Source organism: Eupeodes corollae, chromosome 1 (genome assembly GCF_945859685.1).
Source record: "Eupeodes corollae chromosome 1, idEupCoro1.1, whole genome shotgun sequence".
NCBI lineage: Eukaryota > Metazoa > Arthropoda > Insecta > Diptera > Syrphidae > Eupeodes > Eupeodes corollae.
The window spans coordinates 102,047,391-102,067,832 of record NC_079147.1 but is presented as its reverse complement, the minus strand read 5'-3'; the positions used below and the strand labels follow the sequence as shown (position 1 = coordinate 102,067,832).

Here is a 20,442-nt window from a genome sequence, read left to right as displayed (position 1 = left end):
AAATAGTAGAAACATCTCCACCAAAGTTGTTACTATTTTCCTTAAATTTCTATTTTAAAGATGGAAACACAAGGAAAGTAATTTTAAATTTGTACTTAAAGGAATTTGCTTTCATTAAAATAGTATACACAGTACTGCGCACTTCAAAGAAGATTTAAATTGATTGCTGTAATGAGACAAAATATCAATTGAAGTCAACCGTTTTTGAATCGTTAAGAATTATTTGAACTGCAGTCATTGCCAACAAGACAACGATAAGCTACGAGAACTTGTTTATAAACTGCGATTTCAATGCAAGGATTGGCCTATCAAAAACATCTTTAACATTTAAACTAATTGAAATGTTTATTATTTGCGTTTTTCTTTTTTAGTTCAGAGCAGAGCTCGAACTGTCAAAAAAATAATTGTGTTTCTTTCTTAGCTCTGATCGTTCAGAGCTTCAAATTCGTGTTTCTTTTTTAGTTCTGAACTCTGTGAGCTCTGTGAGCGACATCGTGAGAGAATGGAAGTCTCTAATAAATTTTTAGACTTATTCCAAAAAATAATAGACAAGATGTAGCAGTTGTTGGCTTACTTTTTTCATCTTTTTTAATCCTTTAATGAAGTATTTTATTTTATTTTTTTAAATGTAGCACTTTCCTTTTTTCTTATTTTTTCGTTATTTTTAATTCTTTTATGAAGTTTTTTTCTTTTTTTTAATGTAGTAATTGATACTCAAATGTGATAAACTTTTCAAATAGTTTAAGTACAAAAAAATATAAATAAAGTGATATTTTTCTATGTCTACAAATATCACTCTTGTTTTATTTTAATTATCATATCATATGGATCCATATGAAACGATACTATTTTTTTCGAAATATCCAATAGAATTGAAAATTGTTTTGAGAACTAGTAAGGAGACTTAGATTGAGGTTAAAAAGCTTTCCAATTATCAAAATTCGTTCAGAAACTTTCAAATGCAGCTTTATGAGTTTTTCATAACTATTCATAATTCAATTAAAACACCAGATATGGACATTCTTTTTGAAACTTATATATTTTTTGTTTATATGATTTTACTATTTTTATTAATTTAACTTTAAAAATACTTTTTCGTTAAAATAATGCATTCATCAAACTTTCTCTATTTGTTTGAGCTATTTTTCGTCGTATTTTCGTCGTCTTCAAGAATGATGAAGTCTCCTGCCGTATCGTTGGATGCTATACATGTATTATGTAAAACACATGAGGCCATAATATATTTCACAATTGATACAGGCTTCAGTGAATTTATATTGAATAGTCTCCTCCACCTGTCTTTCAGCAACCCGAATGCGCGCTCAATAAATATTTTGTGTTCATCCCTCAAACGCCCATTATCCTTGTAAGGAGTTACCAGCCACTGCTTCAGAGGATACGCAAAATCTCCCAATAGATGCTGCTCTTCATTTATGTAGAATGCACCTTCAATAAATTTCATTTAATTAACTCAATATGTTGAAATAAATAAACTTAATTTAGTAAGACAACCTGAGTTGATTTTATATTATTATTTTTGATCTCCTTAATAAGAGCGCGTCATGAATTGCTCCACTCCACTCCTTGCAGTGGAACCGAATGGAATCCTTTCCGATTTATGCAGGAGTTGTGGGATATAGATGGTGCTCTAATTGCAATATGCAACCATCTATGGATCCAATTACCCTTAGAAATATTTAATTTAAAAAATAAATAATTATATTAAATAATATTTAACAAATTGTGATTGTTAACTGGTAAACGGGTTTTCCGCAAATAATGCGTAGACGTTCTGGCAGCCTCATCTGAATTGGGCCATTTTATAAACCTCTTCGTCCTATTTAGTTTAATGAGATTATCAAAAATGCTGGTGATAATTCGGAATACGTTTGCAATGCAAACACCGAATCTATCTGCAATCGATCTATAATAATACCTTTAGTAAAAAGTGTATTGAAAAACCATTAATACCAACCTCATGCATTCGGGAATGCCTAAGTACCATAACGTTATCATAATTTTCTTTTCCATATCGGTAGATTCCCTACCATATCCATAAATATGTTGTTCCATGGCAAGAAGTTCTTGGCACAACATATCAAATACAGTCGGAGTCACACAAAAATGTTGTTTGAAAGTCTTGTAGGAGAATCTCGGCACCACTTCTTCGGTATACTTCTCAATTTTTATAATTCGCCTTGAATTAATTTCCAAAGTATTTTCTTCATTTTCTTCATCTTCATCATCAACAAACAAACTAAATGCTTCCCTTAAAATAATTGCCTTATCCATTTTCGTTGAACAATAAACTAGTTTCACTTTTCTTCATTAACAAATATTTACGTTTGACAGTCTGACATTTGACATTTCAAATCATGACAGTTTAGTGCTCAAGTTGTTTCATAATTAAATCAGAGAGCTCTGAACATACTCTGCTCAGAACTCTACTCTACTCTACTCTACTCTGTTTGCTCAGACTCTGATCTGGAACATCGTGTTCTGTAATAAACTATTGTTTTATATCGGAAAACTGGATCTCCCATTTGGATGCATTTGAAGTAGCTGTAAAAACGATCACATGCCGTTGGAGGTCTCGTTTAAGCTAAGAACAGATCGTGACAAAACAGCAGCGGTTCTGGGATTTTCTTTTCCATCAAAATTTCATTTTAATGACTACAACAGAGAAATTTTAAAATGCTGTATAAACAGTCAGATGGATTCGCTGGTAGCTACAGAAGTTCCAGAATACCCTGACCTAGACACATCGTAACTTTCATAAAAACTGCAGCTTTCCAAAAAAAAACATTTGAAGGAAAAATTATTACTAATAGGCAAAAGTGCTTCGATAGAAAGAGTTTGGCAACAAGAAGTCTTTATTTTGCGTACTTACTGGAGAGGACAGAATACCCTTTGAATTTTATAAACATCTTACCCCCAAATTTCTACAACTCCTTACTGTCGAATTCAACAACATTTTTGACTGAGATCAAGAAAGGTTAAAAAAAATCACTCAACAATCGACTTCGCCGACTATCTGGCAGCATTCGGCTCTATTCCTAGGGAAGCTCTCTTCTACAAGCTTTACAATGATGGTCTCTCTTGGCAAATAATAGCAGTCATCAGAGCAATGTATACAAAAAATGTGGAACTAGTGAAGGAAGGAAAACAACTTTCCGATGAGTTATGGACCTCAATGGGAGTTAAGAAAGGATGAGTTTTAAGCGCGCTACCGTTCAGTCTAACATAAACGATATAACAAACTCAGTGAAAGGAGGTAAAGTGCTTAGTGGAAAATCCATTCCGGGTCTCATGTATGCTGACGATATAGGCTTCGTTGCCGAATATATTAACAGAATGCAGCTGATGATGAATAGACTTCAGTTCTATTGCAAGGTGTGTAACCTATCAGTAAATTTATCAGAGTATAAAATAATGAAATTTAGAAGCGGTGGAGGCACATACTCTAGAATGGAAAAATGGAGTTTTCAAGAAGAATAGAAGAAATATTTAAAGAGTACAAGTATCTGGGTGTAATGATTGTCTCGAACCTGAATCTCGATAGACACCTCCGAACAAAAGTATCGGAAGCCAAGCATGCAATGTGCAACGTTTGGAGAAGCTGGTATTTGAGAAACGACGTTTTATATATTGCCAATACAAATTATTTAGAGCAACCGCAAAAGCAATTCTTGTTTACGGAGCGCTAATGTAGAGTGCGATCGTTCCTCCGTTTTTTATCAAAAGAACCACAAGGCTGCCGAGTACGACACCTAACTATATACTGCACTTAAAAACCGGAACAGGCCCCCTATTCTTAGATATTCTCAAAATACATAATAATGGTATAAAATGGCGAACAATTGCTCAACAACTTTTTCATATCAACTGAAGATAACCTTAGTTCAAAATGTGATGATTTGTTGATGAAAATCGGACACAGAATTTACGATCAGTAAACTGAAGAAGCGGTATCATCATTTTATAAAACTAAATACAGTAAAGTTAACCACTTTTTGGAAAAAAGACCTAGACCTTGGCCGATTACACCATATGCAAAATCAGTACAATCTTCAAAGTCAGCTTAAGCTTTATTCCTCACAGTCCAGATATTCCTCTATTGTGTGATCAATGAAATCGAAGAGAACGTAAAGACGTGTTCCATTTTTTGGGAGTTTGTCCAATTCTTAAAGAATTATGCAAGAGATACTTTGGAATTGATGTACTCAGCCCAGAGGAAACCATAAAATTTATGAATGGAGAATGAGGGTGGAAAGTCTTATACCGATATTGTTTGAGTACCTTACGATACGTAACATGTATAATAATCAATGAAAGTTTTTATTTGTTAAATTTAATTTTTGAAAACGTTTAATTAGATTTTTTTGTCAGTCTGGTAGACGGCCATTCGGCCAAACCATTATAAGGCTTAAGATAAACTAATAAAGAATATTATGAACAGTATTAACATTTTGAAGTCAATGAAACTAAAACAAAACCAACTAAAAGATAACTGAGCTAATTTTTAGATTTTTGGTTTTTAAAAAAGAAAGATACTTATCCGGGTCTTACTGTATGTTAAAATTTGTATAGTAAGTTTGTAAAGAAGTTCATTTAATATTATGTTGAATTGTATACGTTGTTTGTGTGGTTAAGTTGAATTTTGATTTGTTTGTTTTTTGTTTTTGTTTTAATGGCGATGAAATTCGATATATCTTATTGTTATATCGTAGCAGAACTTGTAATTGAATTTTAAAGGATAAGCAATGTTTGTTTTGGTAATTTTTCCTCAGTGACTATATTTTCAGAAGTTAGTATTTAAGGGATTTGTATGGTTTAATGGATTTCTGCGATCTCAAGGGTGGATTAAAAAAAAGAGCTTTTAAACGTTTCAGATTGAGAAAGCTACTAATAAGAGGTTAGATTTTAAAAATATATTAACAAGATCTAGAAGATAGCTCGCGCATACCTAATGAATCCAATGATAGTCTAATTGTTCAGACTTATATAGTGCTGGAATATAAATCTAGAAATAATGCACCTTAATCAAGAAAAAGGACAGGTAAGAATTAGTAACAAGGAATGTGGGATGCTTAGCGCAATGAAAAAAACGGGTCCAATCTATGAATGATTGGAAAATGATTTTTTTTCTTAATATATATTTTTAAAAGTAAGTTTATTTTTTTTAATATTTACTTTCCGAAAGCTCATAAGAAACTATTTTTCTTAAACTCTACACATTGTTTCGTAACCACTTGTTTTTTAACCACTTAATCATTTCAATTTGAATGTCACGATATAGAACGCTACTCAAAGGCTTTCCAAATAATAATTAAACTATTTTACATCCAAAATAGCTTGTAGTGAACCTTGTGGAATATACCTACTTAGGAAAATCAAATATTTAGTTATGCAGAAGTCAAAAACAAAACCGGCTAAGGCAGCTCTATTAGTTCCACCGTTCATTGAAACACCGTATTTTCCAAGAAAAATGGTCTCACATTTTCACAATACGCACTAAACTATCGCTACCTCCACATTGCGTGTTATTCAATCTTCCTGAGCAGCAGTTTTTTTTTGTATGTATCACCGCGTAAAGATTGCTTTTCGACTACAATCACTGTTCAATTCAAGCTGCTCCAAGGTGTCCTAAACTGCGATACAAATAATTCCAAATTTTTTTGAAAAATCATTTCCAGCTAGTGCCCGAAATATTGAACTATCGAGGTCATTGAAAAAATGATGATTGTAGATTGAGTCTCACATATGAGTGCTTGCCATCAGAACACTAGTCTTTCCACAAAGTTGCAGTGTGGGTGACAAATTTCGGTCAATACTTTATTCTCTTTTCAAACAAGTTTTCAATGTATCCTAACGTTGTTTCAAGCATAAATCGACTTATATTATTCCTCGTTGATATGGTACTAATTTTCTGTCCAGATTTAGCCGAAAACATTTTTTATGTGTCAAAATAACCTATGATTTAAAGAGAACCACTAGATAGCCAACCTTGTGCAACTATTTCCGTCTATTAGGCGCTAAATGTTTATTGTTAGGTTTTAAAGCCTAATTGAGTGTTTTTTAAACTTAAACACATTTTTTTTTAAATAAATATTGAATTACAGGGAGCTAATAATGCATTAAACAAGGACTGATTGTAAAGGGGTATTTCAATTAGGGCGGGTAGAAGTTGAAATGGAATAAACCAAACTGTGTGTGAGGTATTAACAAAATTATATATTTTTATGGCCATGCCATTAAGTGTGGAATATGATATCATTCAAAAGCCCGGATTTTTACGGTTTCACGGATCCAACGGGTCCGGTACAATTTTCAGTAACTTTTCTGCATAGATTCGGCTGAATTTGAGCAATGGCCTGCGTTATGTTCACCTTTAGGGCATCTGTCGACAGTAGTTTATTTGTATTGACATGCGACTTCAAGAAACCTAAAAGAAAAAAAGTCTAGCGGGGTCAAATCGCATGACCTTGGTGGCCAATTCACATCAACCTTACCCTCAAATCGTTCATGCAAAATGTCAACCGTGGCGTTTGCTGTGTGACACATAGCTCCGTCCTGATTGAACCACATATCGTCTAGGTTTACATGGTTCAATTTGGTCCACATAGAATTAGTTATCATATCGTTATGTACCGCTCGCTGTTGACCGCGACCACCCCAATTATGCCGCAGTCCCAAAATCCGCACCAAAGCGTCAGTTTTGAAGATGCATTATCACCTGGTGAACCATGTGAAAAAAAAATGTTTTACCTCCAAAATTTTACGACTAAAATATGATTTCATCTCCAAAACAATTTTGTGCAACGAAGAATAATGTTTTTGACATCTGATAAAGTTTTGTAAAAAAAAATACAAATCTAAAAAAAACATTACTCAAAAATGGTAAAAATTTATTTTCGACTCAAATATCCTTCCAAAACTTTGAGATATTGGCTTAAATTTACTTTTATATTTCAAAAAATATTGCTGCTAATATTCAGTAAAATTTTTAAAAAAATCGAATTCACAGTTTTTAACAATAAATTAAAAACCGAAAAAAAATTTACAAAAAATGGTAAAAAATGATTTTCGACTCAAATATCTTTTCAAAAATTTGAGATAATAGCTTCTGACTATTTTTGCTTATAAGAAATGTTTTTTACAACATTAGGACAAATTTTGAGAAAAATCGAATTGACAGTTTTTTAAAAAAAAATAAAACAAAAAAATGTATAAAAGTTGGTAAAAATTGATTTTCGACTCATAAATCATTTCAAAAATTGTAGGTGTTGGCCTTAAAATAATTTTATCTTATAAAAAATATTGTTGTCAGCATTCGATACAATTTTGAAAAAAATCGAATAGACAGTTTTCTAACAAAAAATAAAACTTTATAGAAAACAATACTAAAACTTGGTAAAAATTTACTTTCGACTCAAATAGCTTTTCAAAAATTAAAAATATTGTCTTCAAACTTTTTTTATTTCATAGAAAATATTGTTTTCGATATTCAGTAATTTTTTTTTATAAAAGTAAAACAGTCCGTTTTTTCATAAAAAATCAAATCTACAAAAAATAGTACACAAATTTGGTAATAATTGATACGAGTACATGTAGACAAACTTTTAAGCAAGACAAATCGACAGACGGGATGGGAAGTTATCAGTGTGGGTCGCATCCAAGTCTCTTTTTTTATTAATTGTATCGAAAGTCAAAGTCAAGTAGATGTCACAACATGCTCCTTCGTAAGCTCAAAAGTTTTAAGATTAACTCTAATCTCCTTCAGTTTGTTCTTTTTTAATGGATAAAGTCTAAAAGGTAACTTGCCTGACTATATATTTGACTTGCTAACTTGATTATGTTAATGTCATATGAAACCCTTTCCAATAAACCTTTTCAGATAGAATTGAGAAAGTTCCAAATCGTTCCATAACATTTGTGTTTTTTAAAATGCGATATAATTTTCGTCCATATTCTCATGATATAGTTTTCTGGGTTTTAAATCTTTTAAATCACACGCTTTAGTTTTTGTGCGTGATATTTTATGTTGTTGTCTTAAATTTGTGTTTATTCACTCATTAGATCATCGGGAGAAAAAGGCTTTCTATTTCAGCCTAAACAGGATAAATTATGATATGAATGAACCAGTTTCAAGGTCAAGGGATAAAAAGGAATTAATTGGTCACATACCTTTGTACACTGTTCAGGATGTCTGGTGACAGATGTATATTTTCAAATTCTATTTGATATATTGTTTTATTTGAAATATTAAACGGCGAGTTGCAACCACTATTCGAATTGGAGCCTCGTATTAAGCGCCACATGTTGCAGTAAGCTTGATTTAAATGTTCTGATTTCTTGTCAGATGTTTTCTTTGAGGTTCACTAGAGTTCGGGGATTGTTGCTCGGTGGGACCTCGGTGGCCAATGAATGTCCCCAAACCAACTGATAATTTTTAAGGGAAACCTTCCCGAAGCAAATTCATCGAAGGTAGCCATCCGCCATTGTACAGGTTTGCAGGTTCGGCAAAAAGAAAACCATTACCATGCGTCAGTAACTGTCACTATTGACGTTTGTAGGCTGGTCCCAAGCATTCTCTAAAAAAATGGACCAATTATCCCGTGCGTGGATAAGGCGCACTAAACAGTTACCCTGGTGTTTCAATGGAGGGTTGTGGGTTCTTGAAGCCTTTTTGTGTTTACTAGCCTACCCGTTTAAATACGCTCTAAAAATTGGGAATCAAAGTATGAGCTCGCTCTAACATCGATTGAATTTCGAATGGATGGAACTTTCAATCTTTTTTTTAAATTTTCACAAACATTCGCTCTTAAAATTCACAGTGAGGCTGCACTTTCCCGTATTGAAAGTCGTGGATTTTCACGAAACTCGCTTCGACCATTTTAATGTTTTCGGGAGCCCTTGAAGATGCACGGATCATCTGCACCCATTAGAGAATTAAATCAATACTCAGTAAATCACTCACATATTTTTCGTATACCGAAGCGTGAACAAAATTGTCGACGCGCAGTTACGTACCAATCGTTACTCTTGAAAAATGCCTCGATGACGAACACTCTACGTTCGCTTGAAGAGTGCGACATCGTAACTAAGAAATCCGCAAGATCACTGATTTCTATGACAGGATTCCCATTCATTGCTTATTAACTTCACACATGTAGTAGTAATCGGCCCGATTTTGACGAATTCAAAATTTTGACATTTCTCGACGTTTCAAGATCAATAGAGTCGAAAGTTTCAGAAAGTACTTTAAAAAAAATGAATGGGTGGTTTTTTACCGCAAAGCAATTTTAAAATAAAGTGAACATATTGACTTACCCTAAATATCTCACGAACCAATAAGGCTTGCGACTTGAATAAAATTTAATATTATATATTGTGACGTGATGCCAAACAAATATATTTTTGGAAAAAAAATCCAACAAACTGTTTTTTTTTTTTATAAATCAAAAAATTTAAAAAGAAATATTAGTAACCTCAAAAATTTAATGACCCAAAAATGATTTTATCTCCAAAACAATTTTGTGCAACAAAGAATAATGGTTTTGATATCTGGTAAAATTTTGAGAAAAATCGAATGGACAGTTTTTTTACAAAACATAAAAACTTAAAATAGGTTATTTTTTTTTATTATAAGCGCACACTCAAAGGGATATATTACCCTTATTATGTAGACACAGTGTGAGCACTAGGAAAGGGAGAGAGGGGTTGAAAGGAGATGTCGGTACACATTGGTTTTGAATTCCTGAATATTGCAATAGCTGGAAAAGACAGAGTGTGGCAAGGCATTCCACATTTGCATAGTACGGCTTAAGAACGAATCTCTGTAATTGACAGTACGACCGAAGATGGGCTCGAGGGTATATTGGTGAGCATTCCTTGAAGAGCGAGTATTACGGTTGAACTGTTTAAGGGGAGGAATGCAGCTGGATATTTCTCTAGAGCATAAACCATTAAAATAACGGTAAAATAGGGTGAGACAAGAAACATTTCGACGATATTCAAGTGACGTCAATGATCTTATGATGGTAATATCACCAATCAATCTAAATTCTCTACGTTCAATACTATCCAAGAGGCTTAAGTAAGTTGCAGGAACACCATCCCAGATTTGGGAGTTATACTCAAGCTTTGGACGTATATATGTAAGTCTTGTAAATAACAGCCAGATCAGAGGGGGAGAAAAACTTCTTACATCGCCTTAGAAAACCCAAACATCTTATCTTTGAAAAAAATATTGTTGTCAACATTCAGTAAAATTTAAAGAAAAATCTAATTGATAGTTTTTTTTTACAATAAATAAAAACCTAAAAGAAAATACCAAAACTTGATAAAAATTTACCTTCGACTCAAACAGCTTTTCAAAAAGTAAAAATATTGTCTTCAAACTTTTTTTATTTCACAGAAAATATTATTTTCGATATTAAGAAGTTTTTTTTTATAAAAAACCAACAGTCGTTTTTTTTTTTATAAAAGAAATAAAATCCACAAGAAATAGTACGCAAAAGCGTACTAAATTGGTAAAATTTGGTTTTCGACTGAAAATCTAGTTTACAAAAATAGTTTTTCAAGTCAAATTATTTCATTATATGAAAAATATTGATCGTAATTTTAAAATTTTTAAGTATAATTCAACTGACAACTTTTAACCCAAAACGAAAACCTACAATTTTTTAAGCAAGATAAATCGACAGACGGGATGAGAAGTTATCAGTGTGGGTCGCATCCCACCCTCTTTTTTAATTAAGTATTCTAATATTTCAATAACCTTTTGCCTCATTATAAAGATTTAATTCCATGATGCATGATGCTATTATTCTGATGCTATATAGAACAAGTTTCTTTCAAACATGTTGACAGAACAAAAATGTGTTGCTTGATGGGTGTTTTTGTATTTTAGCTTTCAGCAACAAAATGCTTGCCTATGTATGTATTTGCCTAAACAGATCATTAGCACCTAAAATTATGCAATATTAAATTGTATATTTTAACTTGAAAAAATATGCAACTCTCCTCCATAACGCACCAACCCAACTCAAACGTGTTGCAATCCGTATGTTTTCCTATCTCTCGTGCTTCGTAAAGTTTACTCACCAGTCTTTTGGCTTCAACGCCATCAAACTTGGCTTAAACAATCAGAAGATATTCAAACGTTTCGAAGCACGGTCGCAGTTACTCTCGATCGGTTTTATTAATCGCGTGTTTACCTTTAGAGACCTTTAGTTAAAGAACACTCTATTAACTCGTTGTGTCCGATATTAATGTACCCAAGACGCACCAACCGGCCTCTAAGCGGAATTAAAACAAAATTATACTCAAATAAAGTGCGGGAGGTTAGAAGAAGAAATAAACGTGAATGATCGTTCGTTGTTGTTGTTGCACAAGTTGCAATAGAACCAGTGACAGTCAGTGTTTGCGGGTGTGTCATTCAGATCCAGGTTATACCAACATTACGGTTATAACTGTAGTTATGAAATAAAAGAAACACTTTTCAACAACTCACAATCTGCGGCTTTTTTGAGCTTCAGGCGATGCGGCGAGGCGACCACAGCGTTCATTTATCATTTTAGCGTCCGCATGCCATGCTACAGACTGGACTTGTTGTATATGTTGTCTACCTCTACAAGTCTGCGGATCTGTGACGACGTTGTATGAGCGTTTATGAGCTTATGATGCAATCAAAGCAAAATTATTGCTTAAGTCGAATAAGTACCTATAGTGTACATTTTGTACAAGTACAGCGTTGTTGGCGTTCAATGTTTGCTTTGCTTTCTGTGTGTTTTTCGTACTGAATGGAAAACAAGTCTTGCTTGTGACTTGCTGGGTAATAAAGGTTACTTAACGGTTATCGGTCCGCAAAAAGGTTGTGACTTGTTTTAGTTGATTTATCTTGAAGTTGAATTACTATTTACCTTAATGCCAATGATTTGTGTCTTAACTTTTAATATTTGTTGGTTATTAATCAAATTTATCATCGAATAGAAACAACAAAACATACAAAGTGTTAAAAGCTCAATAAATCCATCCAAACAAACATAACATAAGGTAAGTCATAATCTGATTGTTTTTATTTTATTGTAAGTTTGATTTATTCAAAAAGTAATTGTTTGTCTATGAGTTGCTTGGGTGTTTTGCCTTGAGAGAGGAGTACTTAACCCCCATTAACTTCCGGCAGTGAGTGGTATTTTCAAACTGGTATAAGTAATAATTGTTATCTTCGTATTATGGCTTTTATTTAACCGGAAGTATAAACTAATCAAACAAAAGAATTCTTTTGATTGTTTTAACTTTTAAGAAAGAACCAAATGCGGATGGAAATTTTTAACTTGAAAGAAAATTTAGTTTATTTGTTTCAATTTTTAAAAAGATATATACTATAGACAAAGGTATAGGCTGTAGGCACACGAATAAAAAAACAAACAAGATAGATCATTAACCTATCCGAAAAGGACAAGGTCGGTCAAAAAACTTTGAGAATTAGTAATTTGTTTATGGTTTGCCTATGAGCGAGACACCTCTGCCTTATTATTAATTCATTTTGCTCTTAATCATACTATTTATGATTTCTTCATTATGCGTTGCGTGAATATTTTAAATATTTTTCAAGAAATCTGTATAAGTATGGTTGGGTACTCTGATACAGTTAGTTGCTCAAGTTTTTGGAAGTGTGATGAATATAAAAAGTTATAGGTATATCGCTAAGATAAATTTTATGAATTTGGTGTGATTTAATTTGAAATGGCAGTTGTTGTCTAGGTACATGCTCTTGGGTTAACGTACTAAGTTGGAATAGTTCAAGGCTCATGACAATGGTTAACATTACTTATCTTTGAATTATCTTGAAACTTTTATGAAGTTATTGATGTTAAGTATAATCAAGTACTTTGGGTCAATTTATTAAGACGGTTTTTGGTTATGTTGTTTGGGTTCAGGGCTTTATGGTGGAAGCAACAAACTTTAGCGATCTCTCTTGACTGCAACGTGACGGTCATTTTCTTCAACGAAATAAATTGGGACTAATGACACCTCCATCATAATAACCTTAATATGGAGTTATTTTCTGATCATCAAGTAGGTAATTGGTTTAATATTTTTACTCAGAACTTCACTAAGCTTCTCTATATACAAAAAAGAGGCTGGGATGCTACCCACAGTGATAACTTCTCATCCCGTATGTCGATTTATCTTGCTTAAAAGTTTGTAGGTTTTCATGTTGTGTTTAAAAAGGTTTTCAGTTGAATTATTTAAAAAAAAAATTGCATATGATTAATGATTGTTTTCAAAATCTATTTTTATTAACGAGATTTTTATCCAAAAACCAATTTTTACCAATTTAAGTGGCAATTGTTAAGTTTTTATTTCTTATATAAACAAATACAAAATGGATGAATGAAATTCATATGCAGTCAATACCTTCTATTGTTCACGAGATATCGAGAACCGAACATCAATTTTTACCAATTTTGCTTACTATTGTTTGTAGATTTTAATTTTTTTAAAGAAAAAACTGACTTAGATTTTAATAAAAAATTACTGAATGTCAAACACATTATTTTATTTGAAATAAAATAAGTTTTAAGCCAATGTTTTTAACTTTTGAAAAACTATTTGAATCGAAAATAAATTTTTGCTTGCCAAGTTTTAGTATTGTTTTTTTGTTACTTTTTTACTTTTTGTAAAAAAAATTGCCCAATCGATTTTTCTCAAATTTTTTCCCAATGTTGAAAACAATATTTCTCATAAGTTAAAAGTAGTTTTAAGCCAATATCTCAAAGTTTTGAAAAGATATTTGAGTCGGAAATAAATTTTTACCAACTTTTAGTAACATTTTTTTGTTTGGTTTTTATTTTTTTATAAAAAATATTGTCTACTCGAATTTTCTTAATATTTTTGTGTTTATTGAAAACAAAATATACTGTTTAAGACAAAACTAGTTTGAATCAATAATCTCAAATTTTTGAAACATATTTGAGTCAAAAATCAATTTGAACAATATTTGGTAATTTTTTTAGGTTTTTTTATTTTTTGTAAAAGCTGTCAACACGATTTCTCTCAAAATTTCACTGGATGATGGCAAAAATATTTTTTAAAAGATAAATTAGCTTAAAGCCAATATCTCAAGGTTTTGAAAAAGATATTTGAGTCGAAAATCAATTTTTAAAAACTTTGACAGTTTTTTTTTTGATTTATAAAAAAACCGTTGATTGCATTTTGTTCCAAAAATATATTTTATTGGAATATAAAATTAATTTTAATTCAAGTCTCTAGAGTGATTGCTTATCGAGATTTTTAGGGTTTACCAAAATTTTTACTATTTTTTCAAATTGCTAAAAATACACACTCAATTTTTTTGAGGGTCCTTTCTGCATCTTTCTGCATTATTGACTGTATATCAAAATTTATTTGAAGTCGATATCTCTACTGGTTCTTTTGCCACGGACGACGAAAAAAAACGTGGTGATCGTACGGACGTACACACGCACTCACAGACATTTCTCTAAAAATCTTTTATTTCGACTCTATTGACCTTGAAACTTCGAGAAAAATTGGTCCGATTACAATAACTTCCTATCGGAAGTTAATAAGTAAACAATGTTACTTAAAGCAAGCCTCACATTAGAGAAACAACAACTTTTTTGGGGCTTCATTTTAGTGGATTTCTGACGTAAGCAAATCCAGCTTGACTAAGAAATAGTTAATTTATGGGGAGTCAAGTGAAAACTAAATTTCAAACAACTTGTTTCAAAATTAAACTTTTAGGATATTTAAAACGGAAAACAATTTTACTGCTAGGATTTAATAAAAAATTCAAATGTCATTTTCGGAATGAAAATGTAGTGAAGGGGAATAATTAGATTCTTTTATTTTATTGATTTTATTCATTTAAAGGTAAATTAGAGCCTTTTTCAAATCACCTCCATCCGTGAGAATGGGCAGCAGAATCCGAAGCTATTTATTACGACTTGTAATGTAATAAATAGCTTCGGATTCTGCTGCCTATTCTCACGGATGGAGGAGATTTGAAAAAGGCTCTAATTTACTTTTAAATCTCTGAAATGATAGATGCAAGTCCTTTTAAAAAATGTTTTTTATACTTCAAACTGTAAGTTTTAATCTCTAGAATTATCGAACGATCGCACGTCCCTTCTTTTCAAGGACATGGAAAAGCTCATTAAATTCTGACCTGAAAAGCCTTGTTAAATAGGGAATCAAAAATTAAGTACAATCTTATGCGTTAGAAACTCAATGCTGCCTAATGTCGTTAAAACAAAATTTACCACATTTTAAACGGTATGCTTTGCAGTCCGTCATTTCTGAGCATAGAGAATTTAGGCGGGAGACTTGCGGTACTCTTGCGATAAGAAGGACAATACTGAGGCTGGTGAACTTGTTTTCCGAATATGGAAGCATTCCACAAAGACCGTACTATTGAGATCCAAATGTTTCTGTAAATTTGTCGGGGCAAATTTAACTTGTTTCCGTACAAAGTCCAAATTACAAACCTCAGGATTTTTCTGTTCGCGAGGAATTTTTCCGAAAAATTATTGCAATGGCCTAAGCAGACAATTGTTTATTCATGTCTGATGAATCCTATTTTAACCTAAACGGTAATGCAAACAAGCAAAACTGCCGTATTTGAAATTAATCTAATCCAGCAGTTCCATGAGATGGAACTTCACCAAAAAACGAATAACTGTGTGGTGCGCAGTATCATGAAGGTTTATTGTCGGGCCATACTTCTTTGAAGAAAAAGGTGTAACAGTAACTGTCAATGGGAACCGTTGTTTAAAGATGTTGAATGAGTTTTTATTTACCCAGAACTGCGCCGAATAATTATCCCATTGAACAACATTTGGCAAGATGGAGCAACTGCGCATATAGGCAGACCAGTTACGGTGGAGCTCAAAACAAAATTCCTAAATGCATTTATTTTCAGGAACTCCACTTTCGCTGGCTCCCAAGGTAACCTGACTGCACTGGACTTTTGTATGGGTTTTTGTTAAGATGGTAGTGAAGAATACGAAACCCAAGTATTTAAAAGAATTGAATCAGTCCATAATGACAATAAATGAAGCGATCCCAACTTCAACCCTTCAGTCCGCAATGTAAAATTTTTTGATCAGGTGCCTCATATGTGTTGGTGAGCGTCTAGGTCTTTGCGGTCTTTTATATTTAAAAAAATTTTCTATCCAATTAAAATAAAATAAATGAAATACACTGATTAAAAAGAAAATTATTTAAATTTCTTATTGTAGCACAATTAGTGCGTAAGTTAAGGACGTGTATGAGTGGTACAAGACTTATACACGCCCTAAGCTTGAGCATAACTTTCTTCTCTGAGCTGTTGCTCCTGCTATTTATTTAAGTCTCTTTGTCAGTATTAAAAGTAGAGCATTGGCATTGATTGGTAATGATATCATCTTTAAATTATCGTAAGTATACCTTCGAGTCAGACTTTGGTCGTACTGTAGAGTATAGAGATTTTTTCTTTAGTCGAACTACGCGAATGTAGAATGCCTTACAACACTCTGTCCTAAAAATCATTGTAACATTTATAACCAATGTGCACCATCATATCCTTCCTTTCAAACCCACTTTACCTTTCGTAATGCTTACGCCGCCGTGTCTTGGCATTAAAACGGTTACATAGGTCATAGCCGTTCGGATTCGTCTTAGAAACTGTAGGTCCCCTCTATTCCTGACAATATTACTCGTACCCAAGAATGATTGAGCGTTGTTACTCTCAAAGGACTGTTGCGCCATCTCATATACACATGTATTTTTTAGATGTTTTTTAACTTCCCATAGGAAGTTATTGAAATGGGTCCGATTTGTCAAATTGAAAATTTATACATTTTTGACGTTTCAAGGTCCATAAAGTTGAAATAAAAGATTTTACGTACGTTCGCGACGTTTTTTTCGTCGTAAATAGCTCACGAACCACAAGAGATATCGACTTCAAATAAATTTTGTTATACAGATAATAATGCAGAAAGTGCTTTTTTACAATAGCAGTTTTAAAAAATGGTGAACATTTTGGTTAACGCTAATTATCTCATGAACTAAAAACGACAGGGACTTGAATTAAATTTTATACTATTTTATGTAACGTGATACCAAACAAGTATTTTTTTGGAAAAAAAAAGAATGTATGGTTTTTGTTATCAATCGAAAAACTGAAAAAAAAGTTGGTAAATATTGAATTTCGAAATACCATTTCAAAAACTTGAGATTATGGTTTCCAACTAATTTTAACTTATAAGAAATATTGTTTTCAACATTCAAAAAAAAAAATGTTGATATATATTGAATTGACAGTTTTTTTTTACAAAACATAAGAACTTAAAAGAAAATTTAACAAAAGTTTGAAAAATTGATTTTTGACATAAATATCATAAATATTTTCAAAAATTTGAGATTATGACTTCCAATTAATTTTATCTTTTAAGATATATTGTTTTAAACATTCGGTAAAATTTTGAGAAAAATCTAATCGACATTTTTCTTATAAAAACTAAATACCTAATAAAAACCCAATACTAAAACTTGGTAAGAATTTACTTTCGACTCAAATAGCTTTTCAAAAATTAAAAATGTTGTCTTCAAACATTTTTTATTTCACAGAAAATATTGTTTTCGATATTTAGTAGTTTTTTTTATAAAAATCCAACAGTCCGTTTTTTCATAAAAGAAATTGAATCTACAAAAAATAGTACGCAAATTTGGTAAAACTTGATGTGTGGTTCTTGATATCTCTCAAATTATTTTCGTTTATCCAAATTGTAAAAATTTAAGAAATGTTACTAAAATTGGTAGAAATCTATTGAACAAAACTAGATTTGCAAACTAAACTTTTTCTTTATATGAAAAATATTGTTGGTAATTTTAAAATTTGTAAGAAAATTCAACTAACAACTTTTTTAACAAAACCCGAAAACCTACAAACTTTTTGACTATCGACGATTGTTAATATAACAGTTTTTTTTCTGTGTCCAACGTTTGAAAACATTCAGGTCTTATTGAAGTCAGCAAATACATGAAAGCATAAATACTTTTAATAGAAGACACAATCAAAATAAATACGTGTAAATAATTTTATTATTGTATCCTTTTTTCGATAAAAACGATGGTATTTCCTCAAATTTTCAATGCTTTGGCAAACATTTTACATATTCTTGAACCACAATACAATCAAATGTGATTCAATTAATTTACATTCGATGGATTTTTATTTTGATTGTTTCACGTGATATTATGTAAATTCGTGAAACAAAAAATTAATGACCTGATGACAGCACACATCTCAATTATTCTCAACGTTCATAACAAAATGTGGACCAAAAACATACAAAAACAAAATATATTAAAGTTTTTATTTATTGATTTCATTGTTTTGTAATTTTATTTGCAAATAAATAAAGGATTTTTATGTTTTTTTTTAAAATGTACAAATACGTGAACATAATAATTTTTTGAGAACTGAAAAAGAGCAGCAAACTTTTATTGTTGTGGATTTTATATATTAGCTATCATCGCCAACATTCGATGTTCAAAAAATAAAATAATAATAATAATAGAATTAATGATGAGTGAGTTTATTTTTCAATCGATGGATGGTTCGATGATTTTTTCTGTCTTTCTATATATTTATTAAAAAATGACCAGGATAACATTTTAAAAATTGTTTTTATGCAGAAATGTATTTTGTGTTAAAAAGTAATGCAGTTTTGTGTTTGTAAAAAAATCTGACACAAGCTGATTTGCATAAGTTAGTTGTGGTTCTACGTATTTTTATTTTTCATTGTGACAATCAAATCAATGCCTTTTGCACCCGATGATGATTTATAATCACTTTTTTATTGGTTAGATTTTGAACAATTAAATATCAACATTTAAGGATTGTTAATAGATTTCACAGGAAGTTAAATAATAGTTTTTTTTTGTTTGAATTAGATTGAATACATTAATTAATATTTTCCAATTTCTAATTATTTGTTTTAATATGAGAAACAAATTGGTTCAGTTTCAAATAAATTGTGGTAAGCTATAATAATTTCAAAAGCGAAGATTTTTGCTGAAAATTAAGTACTTTATTTTTAGTTTAATTTAAAGCTGCGTTAATTTTTATTTAATAATGTTTAATATAATTTTCAGATGTATGTGCTTTTTCCTTCTAATTGCTTCTTATTTCCATTTTAAAATATTTTAAGTTGAATAGTTTGAATAGATTTTTAAGAAAATAGGCAATAACCATCTTTTGCTGTTCAAAACTGTTCATGAAGTGAAAAGTGCTTAAATTATTAACATTATTTACTTTAAAAAATAGGGAATTGTAAAGAAGGATGTTTAGTGTAGTTCATTTCATTCAGATGATTTTTAACTTCCCATAGGAAGTTATTGTAATGGGCCCGATTTGTCAAATTAAAAATGTTGACATTTCTCGACGTTTCAAGGTCCCTAGAGTCGAATTAAAAGATTTTTAGAAAGATGTCTGTGCGTGCGTGTGTACGTACGTTCGCGGCGTTTTTTCGTAGTTCATACCTCAAGAACCAGAAGAGATATCGATTTCAAATAATTTTTGTTACACATATAATAAGGCAGAAAGATGCAGAAAAGGCTTTCAAGAAAATTGCGTATGCGGTTTTTTTTACCAAAGTAGTTTAACAAAAAGGTGAACATTTTGGTTAACCTTAAATATTTCAAAAACGCTAGAGACTTGAATATATTTTTTTTTATAATATACTGTAACGTGATATCAAAGAAATCTATTTTTAAAAAAATCCATTAAACGGTTTTTTTTATAAATCAAAAAAAACTGAAAAAAAAATGTATCACCTCCAAAATTTTTCGATTAAAATATGATTTCATCTCCAAAACAATTTTGTGCAACGAAGAATAATGTGTTTGATATCTGATAAAATTTTGGGAAAAATCGAATTTACAGTTTACAGAAATAAAAATTAAAAAAAAAAACATTACACAATTTTTTTTTTATAAGAAATAAAAATCTAAAAAAAAACATTACTCAGTTGGTAAAAATTTAAATATCTTTTCAAAAACTTGAAATTTAGGCTTCAAACTTATTTTATATCATAAGAAATAATGTTTTTAATATTCTGAAAAATGTTGAGAAAAATCGAATTGGCAGTTTTTTTTACAAAATATAAAAACCTAAAAAAAAAAAAAAAAGTTGGTAAAAATTTATTTTCGACTCAAATATCTTTTCAAAACTTTAAGATATTAGCTTTAAACTATTTTTATCTTTCAAAAAATATTGTTGTTAACATTCAGTAAAATTTTGAAAAAAATCGAATTGACAGTTTTTTTTACAAAAAATAAAACACCTACAAAAAATTTAACAAAAGTTGGTAAAAATTGCTTTTTTGACTCAAATATCTTTTCAAAAATTTGAAATATTGGCTTCAA

The 20,442-nt window shown here is 30.9% G+C and overlaps 1 protein-coding gene across 1 annotated transcript in view; it reads left to right on the top strand.

The window, feature by feature from the left end:
• The first annotated feature begins 11,182 nt into the window (after positions 1-11,182).
• The window catches only part of LOC129953657 (uncharacterized), a 65,558-nt gene continuing 56,298 nt past the window's right edge, over positions 11,183-20,442 (top strand). The window contains exon 1 of the mRNA XM_056066978.1: positions 11,183-12,060. The gene's annotated coding sequence lies outside the window, so the exon portion shown is untranslated. The remainder of the gene's footprint in view (positions 12,061-20,442) is intronic.